Source organism: Acomys russatus, chromosome 7 (assembly GCF_903995435.1).
Source record: "Acomys russatus chromosome 7, mAcoRus1.1, whole genome shotgun sequence".
In the NCBI taxonomy this organism is placed as follows: Eukaryota; Metazoa; Chordata; class Mammalia; order Rodentia; family Muridae; genus Acomys; species Acomys russatus.
The window spans coordinates 35927534-35940378 of record NC_067143.1 but is presented as its reverse complement, the minus strand read 5'-3'; the positions used below and the strand labels follow the sequence as shown (position 1 = coordinate 35940378).

The 12845-nt window shown below is 45.6% G+C and overlaps 1 protein-coding gene across 7 annotated transcripts in view; it reads right to left on the bottom strand.

Annotated features, from left to right (window-relative positions):
- Positions 1 to 10246, bottom strand: part of Znf592 (zinc finger protein 592) — a 47495-nt gene extending 37249 nt beyond the window's left edge. The window contains exons 1-3 of one of the 7 annotated variants that reach the window (XM_051148800.1): positions 9749 to 10246; positions 1496 to 1940; positions 1204 to 1428 (exon numbers count right to left, since the gene is read on the bottom strand). The gene's annotated coding sequence lies outside the window, so the exon portion shown is untranslated. Of the gene's footprint in view, positions 1 to 1203; positions 1429 to 1495; positions 2332 to 9748 lie in introns of those variants that run through there. The other 6 variants (XM_051148799.1, XM_051148801.1, XM_051148802.1 and 3 more) reach the window with 6 other exon arrangements.
- Between the last annotated feature and the right edge of the window lie 2599 nt (positions 10247 to 12845).

Here is a 12845-nt window from a genome sequence, read left to right as displayed (position 1 = left end):
GGCTTGATCTCTTTTATTTCTTTTTCTGTTTTCTTCCTGGCTGACCTGGAAGTGACTTCCTTGCCATGGAGCCAGGCTGGCCTCAAACTCACAGCAATCCTCCTGCCTCTGCCTTCCAAGTGCTGGGATTAAAGGCGTGCACAACTATGCCTGGCTATCTCTTTAATTTCTAATTATGCTTCTTCTGCCTTGTCTTACTCCATCATGCATTTCCCAGCCTGACTTCATCTTTACCTTTACTTCTACTGATCGGCACTTATTTTAGATTCTAAGTAGAGATACAGGTAATGTTAATAGAAATGTTGAAGGGTACCTGGTACCACAATCTGCAGAAAGGAACAGAAAAATTAATTTTTTGATTATTTTCCTTCTCTTGTTTGGATCCTAACATTTCAAGACATAAACTAGGCAAGGAGTTGCAGCGCAAGCCTGGGATCCCAGTCAGCACACAAGGGGTGGAGAGGAACTAGCTTGGGCTACATGAGTTGCCGTCTCAAACAAACAAAACATAAACTAACAGAAAGTGTAACAGCAAAACTAGGACAAACGCCAGAGGCTGAGAGCTGAAGAGGTGCAGGCAGGCATTCAGCCTGTTGTCCAGTCATGAGTAAGCTCTGAATGGACTGGCTACTCACTCCTCAGTAATAACCTTCATGCCTCCAGCCTCTTAACCAGTGAGTCTCTGGTGTGAATAAACAGTCTGGCTGCAGAGGACATGAGGCTGAAAGTCTCCCAAGTCACTGAAATCACAGACTATGGGTCTGATGTAAGAACTTGACCCTCACCTGACAAGAAACTTAGCAGGAAGTGAGCCACAACTAGTACTCAGAAGCTCAAAGGTCCTGCCTGCTTCCAAAGACCAAGATGCCCTGTACTAAAAGCTCTAAAGCTCTAGTTATTTTTCCCACTTTCCAGCATGGCACAAATTTTCCTTCAGTGTGGTATTGAGACATTCACTGTAGCTCTTGTCATAATTATGACACATCTTGGTGTTGTAAGACTAGGATAAGAAAACATTGTTCTAGAATATCTTTCTAGATTAGAGGGTTTTTTCAACATCAGAAACACAAAAGCCTGTCAGAGCCAAAGAGATTCCAGGAACCCATTAAATTTAAGCCACAATACAAATAAAGAAACAGAGGTCCAGAGCAATGAGGTAATCAGATCAGAAAAGGTATAAAAATTGAAAAGATTGTTTGTTACCTGCAAGGTTCCCAGCATCCCTGGCAAGATCACAAGACCCTGCCCTAAGGCCTTCCCATCACAGGGGCTGACAGGCTCTGTTCACACTAACCACTGGAGCTCCATCCAGTGTGTTCACACTAACCACAGGAGCTCCATCCAGTGTGTCCACACTAACCACTGGAGCTCCATCCAGTGTGTCCACAGTAACCACGGGAGCTCCATCCAGTGTGTCCACACTAACCACTGGAGCTCCATCCAGTGTGTCCACAGTAACCACGGGAGCTCCATCCAGTGTGTCCACAATAACCACGGGAGCTCCATCCAGTGTGTCCACAGTAACCACGGGAGCTCCATCCAGTGTGTCCACAGTAACCACGGGAGCTCCATCCAGTGTGTCCACAGTAACCACGGGAGCTCCATCCAGTGTGTCCACAGTAACCACGGGAGCTCTATCCAGTGTGTCCACAGTAACCACGGGAGCTCCATCCAGTGTGTCCACAGTAACCACGGGAGCTCCATCCAGTGTGTCCACAGTAACCACGGGAGCTCCATCCAGTGTGTCCACAGTAACCACGGGAGCTCCATCCAGTGTGTCCACAGTAACCACGGGAGCTCCATCCAGTGTGTCCACAGTAACCACGGAGCTCCATCCAGTGTGTCCACAGTAACCACGAGAGCTCCATCCAGTGTGTCCACAGTAACCACAGGAGCTCCATCCAGTGTGTCCACAGTAACCACGGGAGCTCCATCCAGTGCTGAAGAAAGAGCTTATTTAACCCTTAATCAGTAATTCTCACCCTGGATAAACACCTGGCTCCAGCTCAGACCAATTGTATCAGTCTCTACGTTGAGCCCTGCACTCATACCTTCCTTGTCTCCTTAAGCACTCTGGCCTACAAGGCTTTTCCGTTTGCCTTTTTTTCTCCATGCTGATCATTCTTCCCTCAGACACTTGCCAGTTCTCACCAACAGATCTCTACAAAGATCTTCTCATCTGTCAGATTTCTCTGATTTCCTTATATTTTACTTTGAGACAGTTTCTCTTTAAAGGCCAGGCTGGTCTTCTTTCCTCCTACCTCAGTCTCCTTCTCATCCATCCACCCATCTAATTGTGTGTGTGTGTGTGTGTGTGTGTGTGTGTGTGTGTGTGTGTGTGTGAGAGAGAGAGAGAGAGAGAGAGAGAGAGAGAAGAGAGAGAATATAAGTAGAGGTCTGAGGAGGACTCCCAGAAGTCTGCTCTCTCCCTCTATCGTGTGGATCCCTAGACCAGAACTCAGGTCATTAGGCTTTTCTGCAAGCTACCTTACCTGCTGAGCCATCTCACCAGCCCTAACTTCTCCATTTTAAAAAAGAAACCCACTGGGGAGTGGTGGCACACCCCTTTAATTCCAGCACTCAAGCAGAGATAGGGGGATCTCAGAGTTGGAGGCCAGCCTGGTCTTCAGAGCAAAGTTCCAAGTCAATCAGTCCTACACAGAGAAACCCTGTCTCAAAAAACAAACAAACAAACAAATAAAATGAGAAACCCAGGGACTAGAAAAATGTCTCAATGACTAGGAGTACTGGCTGCTCAAATGTGGTAATCCCAGCATTCAGAGAGGCAGAGGCAGGCAGATCTCTCTAAATTTGAGGCCAGCCTGGTCTACAAAGCAAGTCCAGGACAGCCAAGGCTACACAGAGAAACCATGTCTCAAAAAACATTGAGAGAGGAAGAGAGAGAGAGAGAGAGAGAGAGAGAGAGAGAGAGAGAGAGAGAGAGAGAGAGTGTGTGTGTACGTGTACTGGATGCTCTTCCAGAGGACATGAGTTCAACTCCAAGCACTCACATTGCAGGTCCAGGTCCAATCCCATCTTCTGGGCCCTGCAGGCACCAGGCTCATATACAGTGTATAAACATATACACAGGCAAAACACCTATACACATAAAATAATAAAAAATTTAAAAATAAAATAAAATAAACCCAGAGCTGGAGATGTAGCTCAGTAATATGGGCTTTGTCTACTTAGCATATGGGAAATCCCAGGTTCCATACCCAGTACCAAAGAGAGAGAGAAAGAAATCTGTCTCCCTGAAGCCAGCCACCCACCACACCTTCTTTATTTCCCTTTCTATACTTCTCATCCCCTTCGATACTCGCTACTTCTTTCTTATTGACTCTAAGTCCCCAAATTCCTAGGAAATAAGTTCTATGAAGGAAATATTTTAATCATGATTTCTGCTATGTTCCCAGGGCTTAGAATAGTGCCTGGTATACAGCTACCCCTGCACATGAGAACCACCAATCTCAAAACCTGATGCCAAACACACTGACCAGCACTCGGGAGCCTGAGGCTGGAGGATTCCAGGTTTGAAAGCAGCCTGCAATACAGAGACCCTATCTTTAAAAAAGCTTACTGAAACAGAAACCATTTTGAAACAAACATTTTTAGTCAAATTAATCCCTCTAAAGGGTTTGTAAGTCAGATAGTCTGTCCTGAGAAACAACAATGTGGAGATAGAAAGTGAGCCTGGAAGGAGGTGATGGAACATTGGATGTCAGACAACACCCTAGGGTACCTAGAGCCGTAAGATAAAGGATTGCTCCACCTACAGTAAACTGCTCTCAGCAGACCAGAAAGAACAAACAGGCTCTTCTCTGGGTAACAGTCAGAGATGAGACCAACAAGGACAGAAGCCCTCACCACCGCCCATCCACCTCAGACAGGCTCTGCTTCCTACTTCCTCTTCACACTTCATCTGCTTCAGAAACTTGTTCAAAATCACTGATACGTTGAAGGTTGGCGCACTAAAAGCCTTTGTCCGGGACTACTCAGATGATGTCATCATGCCATCACCAAGTCTCATTGATACCATTTGTTCCTTTCCATGTCTGCTGACTTTGTCCTGTTGTCTCATTCCTGGCCACCTCTGGTCTTTCCCTATAGAATCACTTTGTGTGGCTCTCTGAGACTAATTCCCCTCAAACACTAGTTCATCACTAAGCTGAAACAAAACAAACCTAAAATAGTTTCTTTCTGCCTACCACTCAGATTTCACCAAGGCCAGGCTTTCTAGAAGCTTTAGATCTAGGCCTGGACAAAGTCTTCTGATTCGACATCGCAGCAGCTGTTCCTTCACCTCCTCAGAACACCTCACCACTGCCTTCCCCATTACACCACAAATGAGAGACAACACTGGAGACAATAATAGACTCAAGTCATGTCCAACCTCCACTCCTACCCAGAGTGCTCTCGTTCTCCCTGAGCGGCTCTTCTTCCTTCTTCTCAGCTTCCAGCTCTATGTCACTCCCACCCCACCTGCATAATATGCACACAGCACACACATGCACACACATTCATTCATTCAATAACAGCTGCCAGTTGTGGTAGTTCATGATAGCAATTTCAACATCTAGAAGGCAAGGCAAGAGGGCCACCATCTCCTTCCAAATGGTGTTGCTGTACTTTGGGTGCCAGACAGGTTCCAAAGGTGACTTCAGCCACCTCAAATGAGTAGTACATAGCCACCACCCTCAGAAAGAAAAGCCCCCTTAAGAAGCATCTGGTTTAGAAGTGAATTGTTATGTAACTGCTCGCAGTGAGAGAAGCTCCTAAAGGCAAAGTTCATCTCACATGGTTCTTTTATGTCCTAGAAAGCTCAGTGCTCTGGGCAGGGCCAACGGTAAACTTTTCATACTTGATTATAGATTGCCTAGCAATGATGTACAGGTGTAAAAGTAAAACATTCTTGTGCGAGGTGTGAGAGCTAACCGTGACAGCAGATCAGGGAGGCTGAGGCATGAGGACGGCATATATGAGGACTGCCAGAGCTGCACAGCAAAGTTCAGGCTACCAGGGGCTACATAGTGAGACCGTCTCAAAACAAGTCTCCAGAGGCAGAGGCAGACAAAGTCCAGGTCAGCCAAGGCTACACAGAGAAACCCTGTCTTGAAAACAAACAAACAAAGTAAACAAGGAGCTGGGCGTGTGACGCATGCATGTGATGCCCACACAGATGAGGAAGAGGCAAGAGAATCAAATGTTCAACACTAGCATACACTACATGGAGATTTGAGGCCAGCCCAGGCTACATGACTCTGCCTCAAAAAATAAAAATTAACCAGGCATTTTGGTGCAGGTTTTTAATCCCAGCACTGAGGAGGCAGAGGCATGCAAATCTGAATCTCTGTGAGTTTGAGGTCAGCCTGGTTTACATAGCAAGCTCTAGGACAGCCAGGACTATATAGATTGACTGTCTCAAAAAACAAACAAAACACACACACACGCACACATATGCATGCACACACGTGCACACCAAAATAGAGATCCCTTCCAAAAGAAACTAAACAAACAGTTGCTTGGCGCCCACTCCTGGGTACTCCTCTCCTCTGGAATGACAGAGCTGGGGCTTAGCTTTGTTTTCAGACAGCATAAGTTGTAGTTACAACCAACCCATAGCTTCAAAATTGATTGCTACAGTCTCCCTCTGCCCTTAGCCTTGCACAAGTTAACACCTTTGACTTGATAAACTGAATTGGCAGAAAGGGGAAAGTTGTGAACTGCAGCAAATGAGGGTATAAAGTGAAGCCACAGCCAACCCCACTGGCTCCCACTCAGGTAGTGTGGGTAAAATATTCCTGCATCCAAAGACTGAAAAGAAGAAACAGTCCCCACCTCACCAATAGGCCAAAAGGGCTGAAAAAGGCCAAGCCTGCAGAAAAAGAGAAATCCTAGAAATGCATGTTAAACTTACACATGGATTACACTAATTCCTTTCCTTTGCAGTTGCCTGGGCTCCAAGTTGTACCCTCAAGATTCTGCCATCTTCCATGTGGAAATGTGGAAGACTGAGCCCAGGAGTCCACAGAAGACAGCCTGGACCATGTTGGAAATCAGGACACACCATAAACAAACTGATTTCTTTAGAATCTTTCAAATTAGAAAGCCTTCAAGGCAGCAGTGGTGGCACACTCATAGGCAGAGGTGGGTAGAACTCTTGAGTTTGAGGCCAGCCTGGTCTACAGGCTGCTACAAGGCCTTCAGTATTTGTGAAAGAAGACCTATGGAATACTTATTTTTGTGACGATGAACTATTAAAGCCTTTATAAAATTCAATTGATGGGAAGAAAATACAAAGAATAAAATGTAAGAACTATACACACTCCCCTGTGAGGCAAGATCTCTAGGAGTCTGTCCCCCAGAAGGAACACTGTTGTGCTGGGTTAGACCTGAGGCAATTCTTGCCCTCTTTGCATGAGTCTATATTTTTTTGTGAAAGATTTTTAGAGCTACCTCTGGACTACTCAAAAAAGTTTCAGTTAAAAAAATAAAAGCCTGCCAGGCAGTGATGGTGCATGCCTTTAATCCCAGCATTCAGGAGGCAGAGGCAGGTGGATCCCTGTGTGTTCAAGGCCAGCCTGGTCTACAATGCAAGTCCAGGACAGCCAAGGCTACACAGAGAAACTCTGTCTCAAAAAGCCAAAACAAACAAAAATAAATAAATAAATAAATAAATAAATAAATAAATAAATAAAAGCCAGAGATGTGATAGTCCATGCCTTTAATCCTAGCAGGTGGAAAATAGAGACAGGCAGATCTCTGCATTTGATGCCAGCCTGGTCTACATAGTGAGTTCTAGAACAGCCAGGGCTATATAAAGACCCACTATCTCAATAAACATTTTAAAGTTTCAGAATATTTCAGGAGCCCCAATAACTCTGGAAGTTTTAAAACTAGATATAGGCTACAGACATGTGGACTTCACACACACACACACACACACACACACACACACACACTTGAGACCAAGAGTCAGTCAGCTCCTAGCCATGATCACTTACATTCACTCCTCTTCATTCATCCTTGTGAGTCTTTTCACAGCCACAAACAGACACCACATTCTGACTTGTCTACTGGAGTACTGTAATCAGAATGAGGGACCACCATTACCTTCAGATTCTGAAATACAGATGGTAAAGTCACACGGCAGGATAATGCAAACACTGATTGGCAACATCAAACTTGAAGCTGTCATTTACTTTTCTGGGAGGCATAAAATTGTGCATCGGATAAGTTATACCAAAGTATGCTCTCCTACTGTCAAAATAAGAGGGAATTTGGCTGGAAAAAAAGAAAGAAAAAAAAACCTTTCTTAAATGTAATGACCTAGTACGCCTTTAATCCCAGCACTCAGGAGGCAGAGGCAGGCAGATCACTGTGAGTTTGAGGCCAGCCTGGTCTACAAAGTGAGTCCAGGACAGCCAAGGCTACACAGAGAAAAAAACCTCAATAATAACAACAACAACTATTATTACTTAATGGATATCATATCCTACAATTTTTTAATCTTACTTATTTATTTATTTATTTATTTATTTATTTATTTATTTATTTTTGGCTTTTCAAGACAGGGTTTCTCTGTGTAGCCTTGGATGTCCTAGAATCACTTTGTAGACCAGGCTGTCTTTGAACTCACAGTGATCTGCCTCCCTTTGCCTCCCAAGTGCTGGGATTAGAGGCGTGGGCCACCACACCTGGCACACCCTACATTTCTAAAGCCAACAATAGACTAGATTCCCATAAATAGAAAGACAGAGGTTTTAGGTACATACAACTGTTTACCTCATGGACACCAATTTTTATAATTCTTTACTATTCAGAATGTTCCTATTTTTATAAGGAAAAAGAAAGTTAAACAAACATACATACAAAAATAGAGATGGAAATAAAGATCTAATACAAATATCCAAAGGGCTGGGAAATGAAACTCAGCAGTAGAATGCTTGTTTATCACATACAAAGGACCTAGGCTCAAGCCCAAGTATAGCAAACAACAACAAAACAAATATCAAATAATAACCTAGGGGTGATGGTCCACGCTTGTAATCCTACCACTGGGGAGGCAGAGGATCAGTTCCAAGTCTAGCCTGGTCTACAGAGTGTCAGGACAGCCAAGGCTATCATAGAGAAACCCCGTCTCAAACAAAACAACAACAAAAAAGCCAAAAAATAAAATAAATGTCAGAGATAGTTCTGAATATAGGATTTATCAGCAAGCTTTATTTCCTTTGTATTCCTATCTGTATCTCTAATTCTTCTACATATATATTATAATGTTAAGAGATTTCCTTTTACAAAGATTTCATTTTATGTGTGCGTATTTTCATGTGTCTAAGTGTAGGTATGTGCACCTGAGTGCAGGTACCCACAAAAGTCAGAAGAGAGCATCAGCGCTGCTGAAGTGAGAATTACAGAGGTTAGGAGCATTCTTGTGTCCTATGGATATGGAAACTGAACTCAGGTCCTCCATAAAAACAGTAAGTGCTCCTAACTGTTGAGCCATCTCTGCAGCCCCAACTTTTAGAGGTTTAAAAAGAAAAAACTTTTCTACAGTCTAGGTTCCTTCCTGAATGACTCCAATGCATATGCCCATACTACTGCTTAGCCCAGTCTACCCCACCATTCAAATCTGCGTATACTTTCTGTTAGGCTAGTTCTAAATAACCTCTCTCATGATATCTCCTTTCATTCTAAGAGGTTTTTTGTTTTTGTTTTGGGTTTGGTTGGTTTTTTGTTGTTGTTGTTTTTCCTAAGAAAAGGTCTCATGTCAGCCAGGCTAGCCTCAAACTTGGTTTAACCCTGAACTTGTCAGTATTTCTTTCTTTCTTTCTTTAAGTTATTGTTCCTCTTTCTTAAGTTTCACAAGCACAGGATCCCATGCAGATAACAGAGCACTGTTCACTCTATCAACCCTATGGCATAGTGCTTGAAGAGAGAGACTAATGCAGAGAGAATGGTTCATTCCATGAAGCCTGGGAAAAGCAAATGGGAGCCGAGGAGGGAGTTTGTCAGCTTCGCTAGTCCTAGCTAGAAAGGGGAAGAGAGCTGGGGACAATGGCCAGAGGACAGAAACATCTGTCGTGTACAGTTCCATTTTCATGATCAGTTAATAGTTTAGGTTTACTCATCAGTCTCCTCCAAGTTTACTTAATGAGTCAGTCTCCCTGACCTGAATCAGCTGAAAATCTTACTAAACGCAAGCTCTGGTCTGCATAGCTAGGAATACATCCTGAAGCCCAGGGTCCCCCGGGACAAAGCTGCCCAGGCTGACAGCGACCATTGCTCTCCAGCAGCACCATCATGGAACGCATGTGTTGCACGTGTCTAATACCCTCTGGTACTGCAGCGCGGCTTACAGAATTAAATACGCTTCTTGGCCCGTCTCTCACATAGCCCTGTTTCCCAGCCTCATCTCCAGACAATGAGGTCTCTAATAGCTGCATGCTTTCATCTTCTATGTAGAATGTCCTTCACAATCTTACTAACCCACAAAACTGCTAATCCTCCTCCAGAGACCAGTTCAGAAGTCACCTCTTCCCCGAAGCACCTCCCCCCCACCAAGCATTTATAGAACTTCTTGTATCCCAGGATGGCTTCAAACACTGCCTAGCTGAGCTCCTGATCTTCCTTCCTCCTTCCTCTATCTTCCAAGTGCTAGGATTACAGGACTGGGCCCCACAACCTGCTCCCAATAGCCCATTAACCACCTCTATATTAGAGAACTTAAATAGAGATTTTAACTCACTTGTTAAAATAATTGACTTTTCCCAGACACTCTACTGAAAAGAAGATGGTATCTAACAGTTCTCACTTGTAACTTCTAGCATAGTATCAAAGCACGAAATGAGGTATCAATGTTGAATGATTGATCATATGGAACACAGCACTGGCACTAAGAGGAAAGAAGAGGGAAAGCAGCTAGTTACACAAAAGTCAAGAACTGAATTATCACCAGGTGTGGTGGCACAGGCCTTTAATCCCAGTACTCAGGAAGCAGAGGCAGGTGGATCTCTGAGTTGGAGGCCAGCCTAGAGTTCCAGGACAGCCAGAGCCACACAGAGAAACCTTGTCTCAAAACAAAATAAAACTGAATAATCTTTTTAATATTTTCCGAAATAGTCACAATATAGCTAAGAAGCAGCTCTTTATTTTTATTAGCTAAGGAAACTAATATTTAGACAAAATGCTAAATATTATATAGCTTAATTTGATCTGCGTAACTCTATGAAGTATATACTTGCACTGAGGAAACTTCTGACTCCAAAGCCAGCGAGCGCAGGAATCAGGCGGGCTAGGCTTAAATCCAGCCATGTTACAACTGTTATTGTGGACACATCGCCTCACCCTCTGGACTGTTTCCTTGTAAAATGGACATGAGAATCTGGTCTCCTAAGGTGTACAAAGTAGTAAGGTAACGTCTAAAAAAATCATTCAAATGGGTTCTCTTCCCCCCCCCCCCCGCCCCCAGAAGACACTCTGAAATGCTACTTCATTTTCCCTTCCTAAAAGCTGTAAGGAACTCACAGAGGACAGGATGTCCTCCATACTTGAGATCTTTTAAACAGAGAAATCCTTGCCTTATCTAAGTCAGAACAGAGTTAGGGGCCAGAGGCCTCATAAAAATGCAAATACCCCTAATTACCCTAAACTCAATCCAAACTAAAGAGGGAACGCATCCTATAGACCCCAGGCCTGGGTGATCAGACAGGCCCAGCTCGCCACAGGCTTTAATCTCCCCTCTCTCCTCTTTCTTCCTCTGGCCCCATGAACCTCTTTCACTTCCTCCAAGTTGCCAAGCTGAGTACTGCTCCACACATGGTTAAGTCTTAAGCCCTCTTTGGGTTGTGACCTAATGTAACGGTGCTTCCTCAGGGCCGCCTTCACTGAGCCCCCAGCTCAAATCATTCTCCTTCCTCGTCCTTTTTCTTCCCTTCATCTCACCAGCGTTTATAAGTTTTATATTGCCATTTCCTTCAGAGTTTTGTTCCTAACACTCACCTGGGGTTCAAAGGCAGAGTCATTGTTTAGCAAGTGAGGCCTTAGGGTTGATTTTCCCCCACTACAAAAAGAAAGACCTGAAACACACGGGGTGGGGGTGCAGGTGGGGGTGGCTCCCTGGCACACAACAGAATCATTCTTAGGGCCCCTGCTATTGTAATATTAATTAAATTCTCACTAATTCCAGGAGTGTTGTGGTCTAGTTATCCCAGCATTCAAGAGGCTGAGGCAGGAAGATCTAGACAGGCCAGTCAGGAAGACATAGTTAAACTGTATCTACAAAGAATTAAAAAACAAAAAACCTTCCTTTACTTCAGAGCCTCCTTCTGTCTTTTCTTTTTCCCCTTAGTATCTGGTGCTTTGTAATATATTACATGTTTATTAGACACTGTACTTAGTGTCTTCCCTCACACTAGAATAAAATCTTTACAAGGGCAGGTATTTTTCATTGCTTTGTTCACCACATCGAAAGCATGTATTTGTTGTCAAATATTTTCTTATTACCGGACTTTGTCTCTAGGCCAAGATCTCCAACACTAAAATAGTGATGTCTTTTTGGTTGACACAGTATCTCCAAAACCTAGTTCAGTCATAGGCCATACTACAAGTGCTCAGAAAAAAACGAAAAAGTCCCAGCTACTGGGGAGGTTAAGACTCGGAGCTTAGTGGCCAACCTGGCTGAAAGGGGAGATGGGGGAGGGGTAATTGCTAAATGAACCAAAGCCATCGTCTGTGGAACAGTAAAATGGTTAAAAACAAAAAACAAAACCAAACAAACAAACAAAAACCTGGCATTAGCACTAGGCTTCCCTTCTCTTTCACGGTGTAACACACCTTTCAGTTTAGCAAACAAGACATCTGAAATCCCACTGAGCACCCACCAGGCCAAGCACACTGTGTACACCTGACACAAGCACCCTCCAGCCCCGACAGGAACACAGGCCACAGGCAAACTCTGGTCCAAAAACCATTTTACCCACCCAAGTCCCACTCTCCTAATGCAGAAACTCTCTACGCTTGTCCTGGATACAAACATGCTCCCTGGGTGGCCTGTAGATTTATTCCAACCCTGGACTTTTAATGTCACCTCTGGCCTACTCATAAAAATTAGTTAAAAATCCCTGACCACCTCCAATAATCCTATGGTTCCAGAGCAAGCATACCTAAGGTCATACGGACCCCTCCCCCTCACAAAAGCTGATCCAAGGCCAGGAGGCCATCTGTCCAGCAGGCGCTCTCCGGTCCTACCCCCCGGGTCACACGGAGCCTTTTCCTCCCCTCCTGGTCCCTAGGTCGGCAGGAAGGTCCCCACAGAGAAATAGATTCAACCCTGATCAACAGGCCTGGTCATCCCTCTTTGGACCCCAACTCCGGAGGAGGAAGACCTGTCTGCCCCGGGAGAAACCTCCCCGGGGTCAGAACTTGGGCGTAGCGGAGGGGGAGACTGAGGGGCGCCGAGGAGGGCCGACGCTCAGAGTGTCTGCCCCGTGCGACGGCGCCAGGTCCTCGCGCGGCGGGGACCGGAGAGCTGACAGGGCGTCCCAGCCGGGTGAAGTGCACCGTTATCCTTGACTGGGCCGGGGGCTTGGCGGGCGGCCGCCTGTCGAGCGCGGGACGACAGCGGCGTGCCCGGGCCGCCCCGGAGCGGCGGGCGGCGGGCGGCGGGCGGCGGCGGCGGCGGCGGAAGGGGCCGGCGACCCGGGCCGGGGGCGGGGTGGGGTGGTGGCCCGGGCCCGCCTGGCGGCGGTCGGGGGAAGTGGCTGCCGCCTCGGGCGGCGGGCAGGGTCCGCCAGGCTGCAGGGCCGGGCCGCAGCGCGGGCTCTGAGCCCGCTCTTCTCAGATTC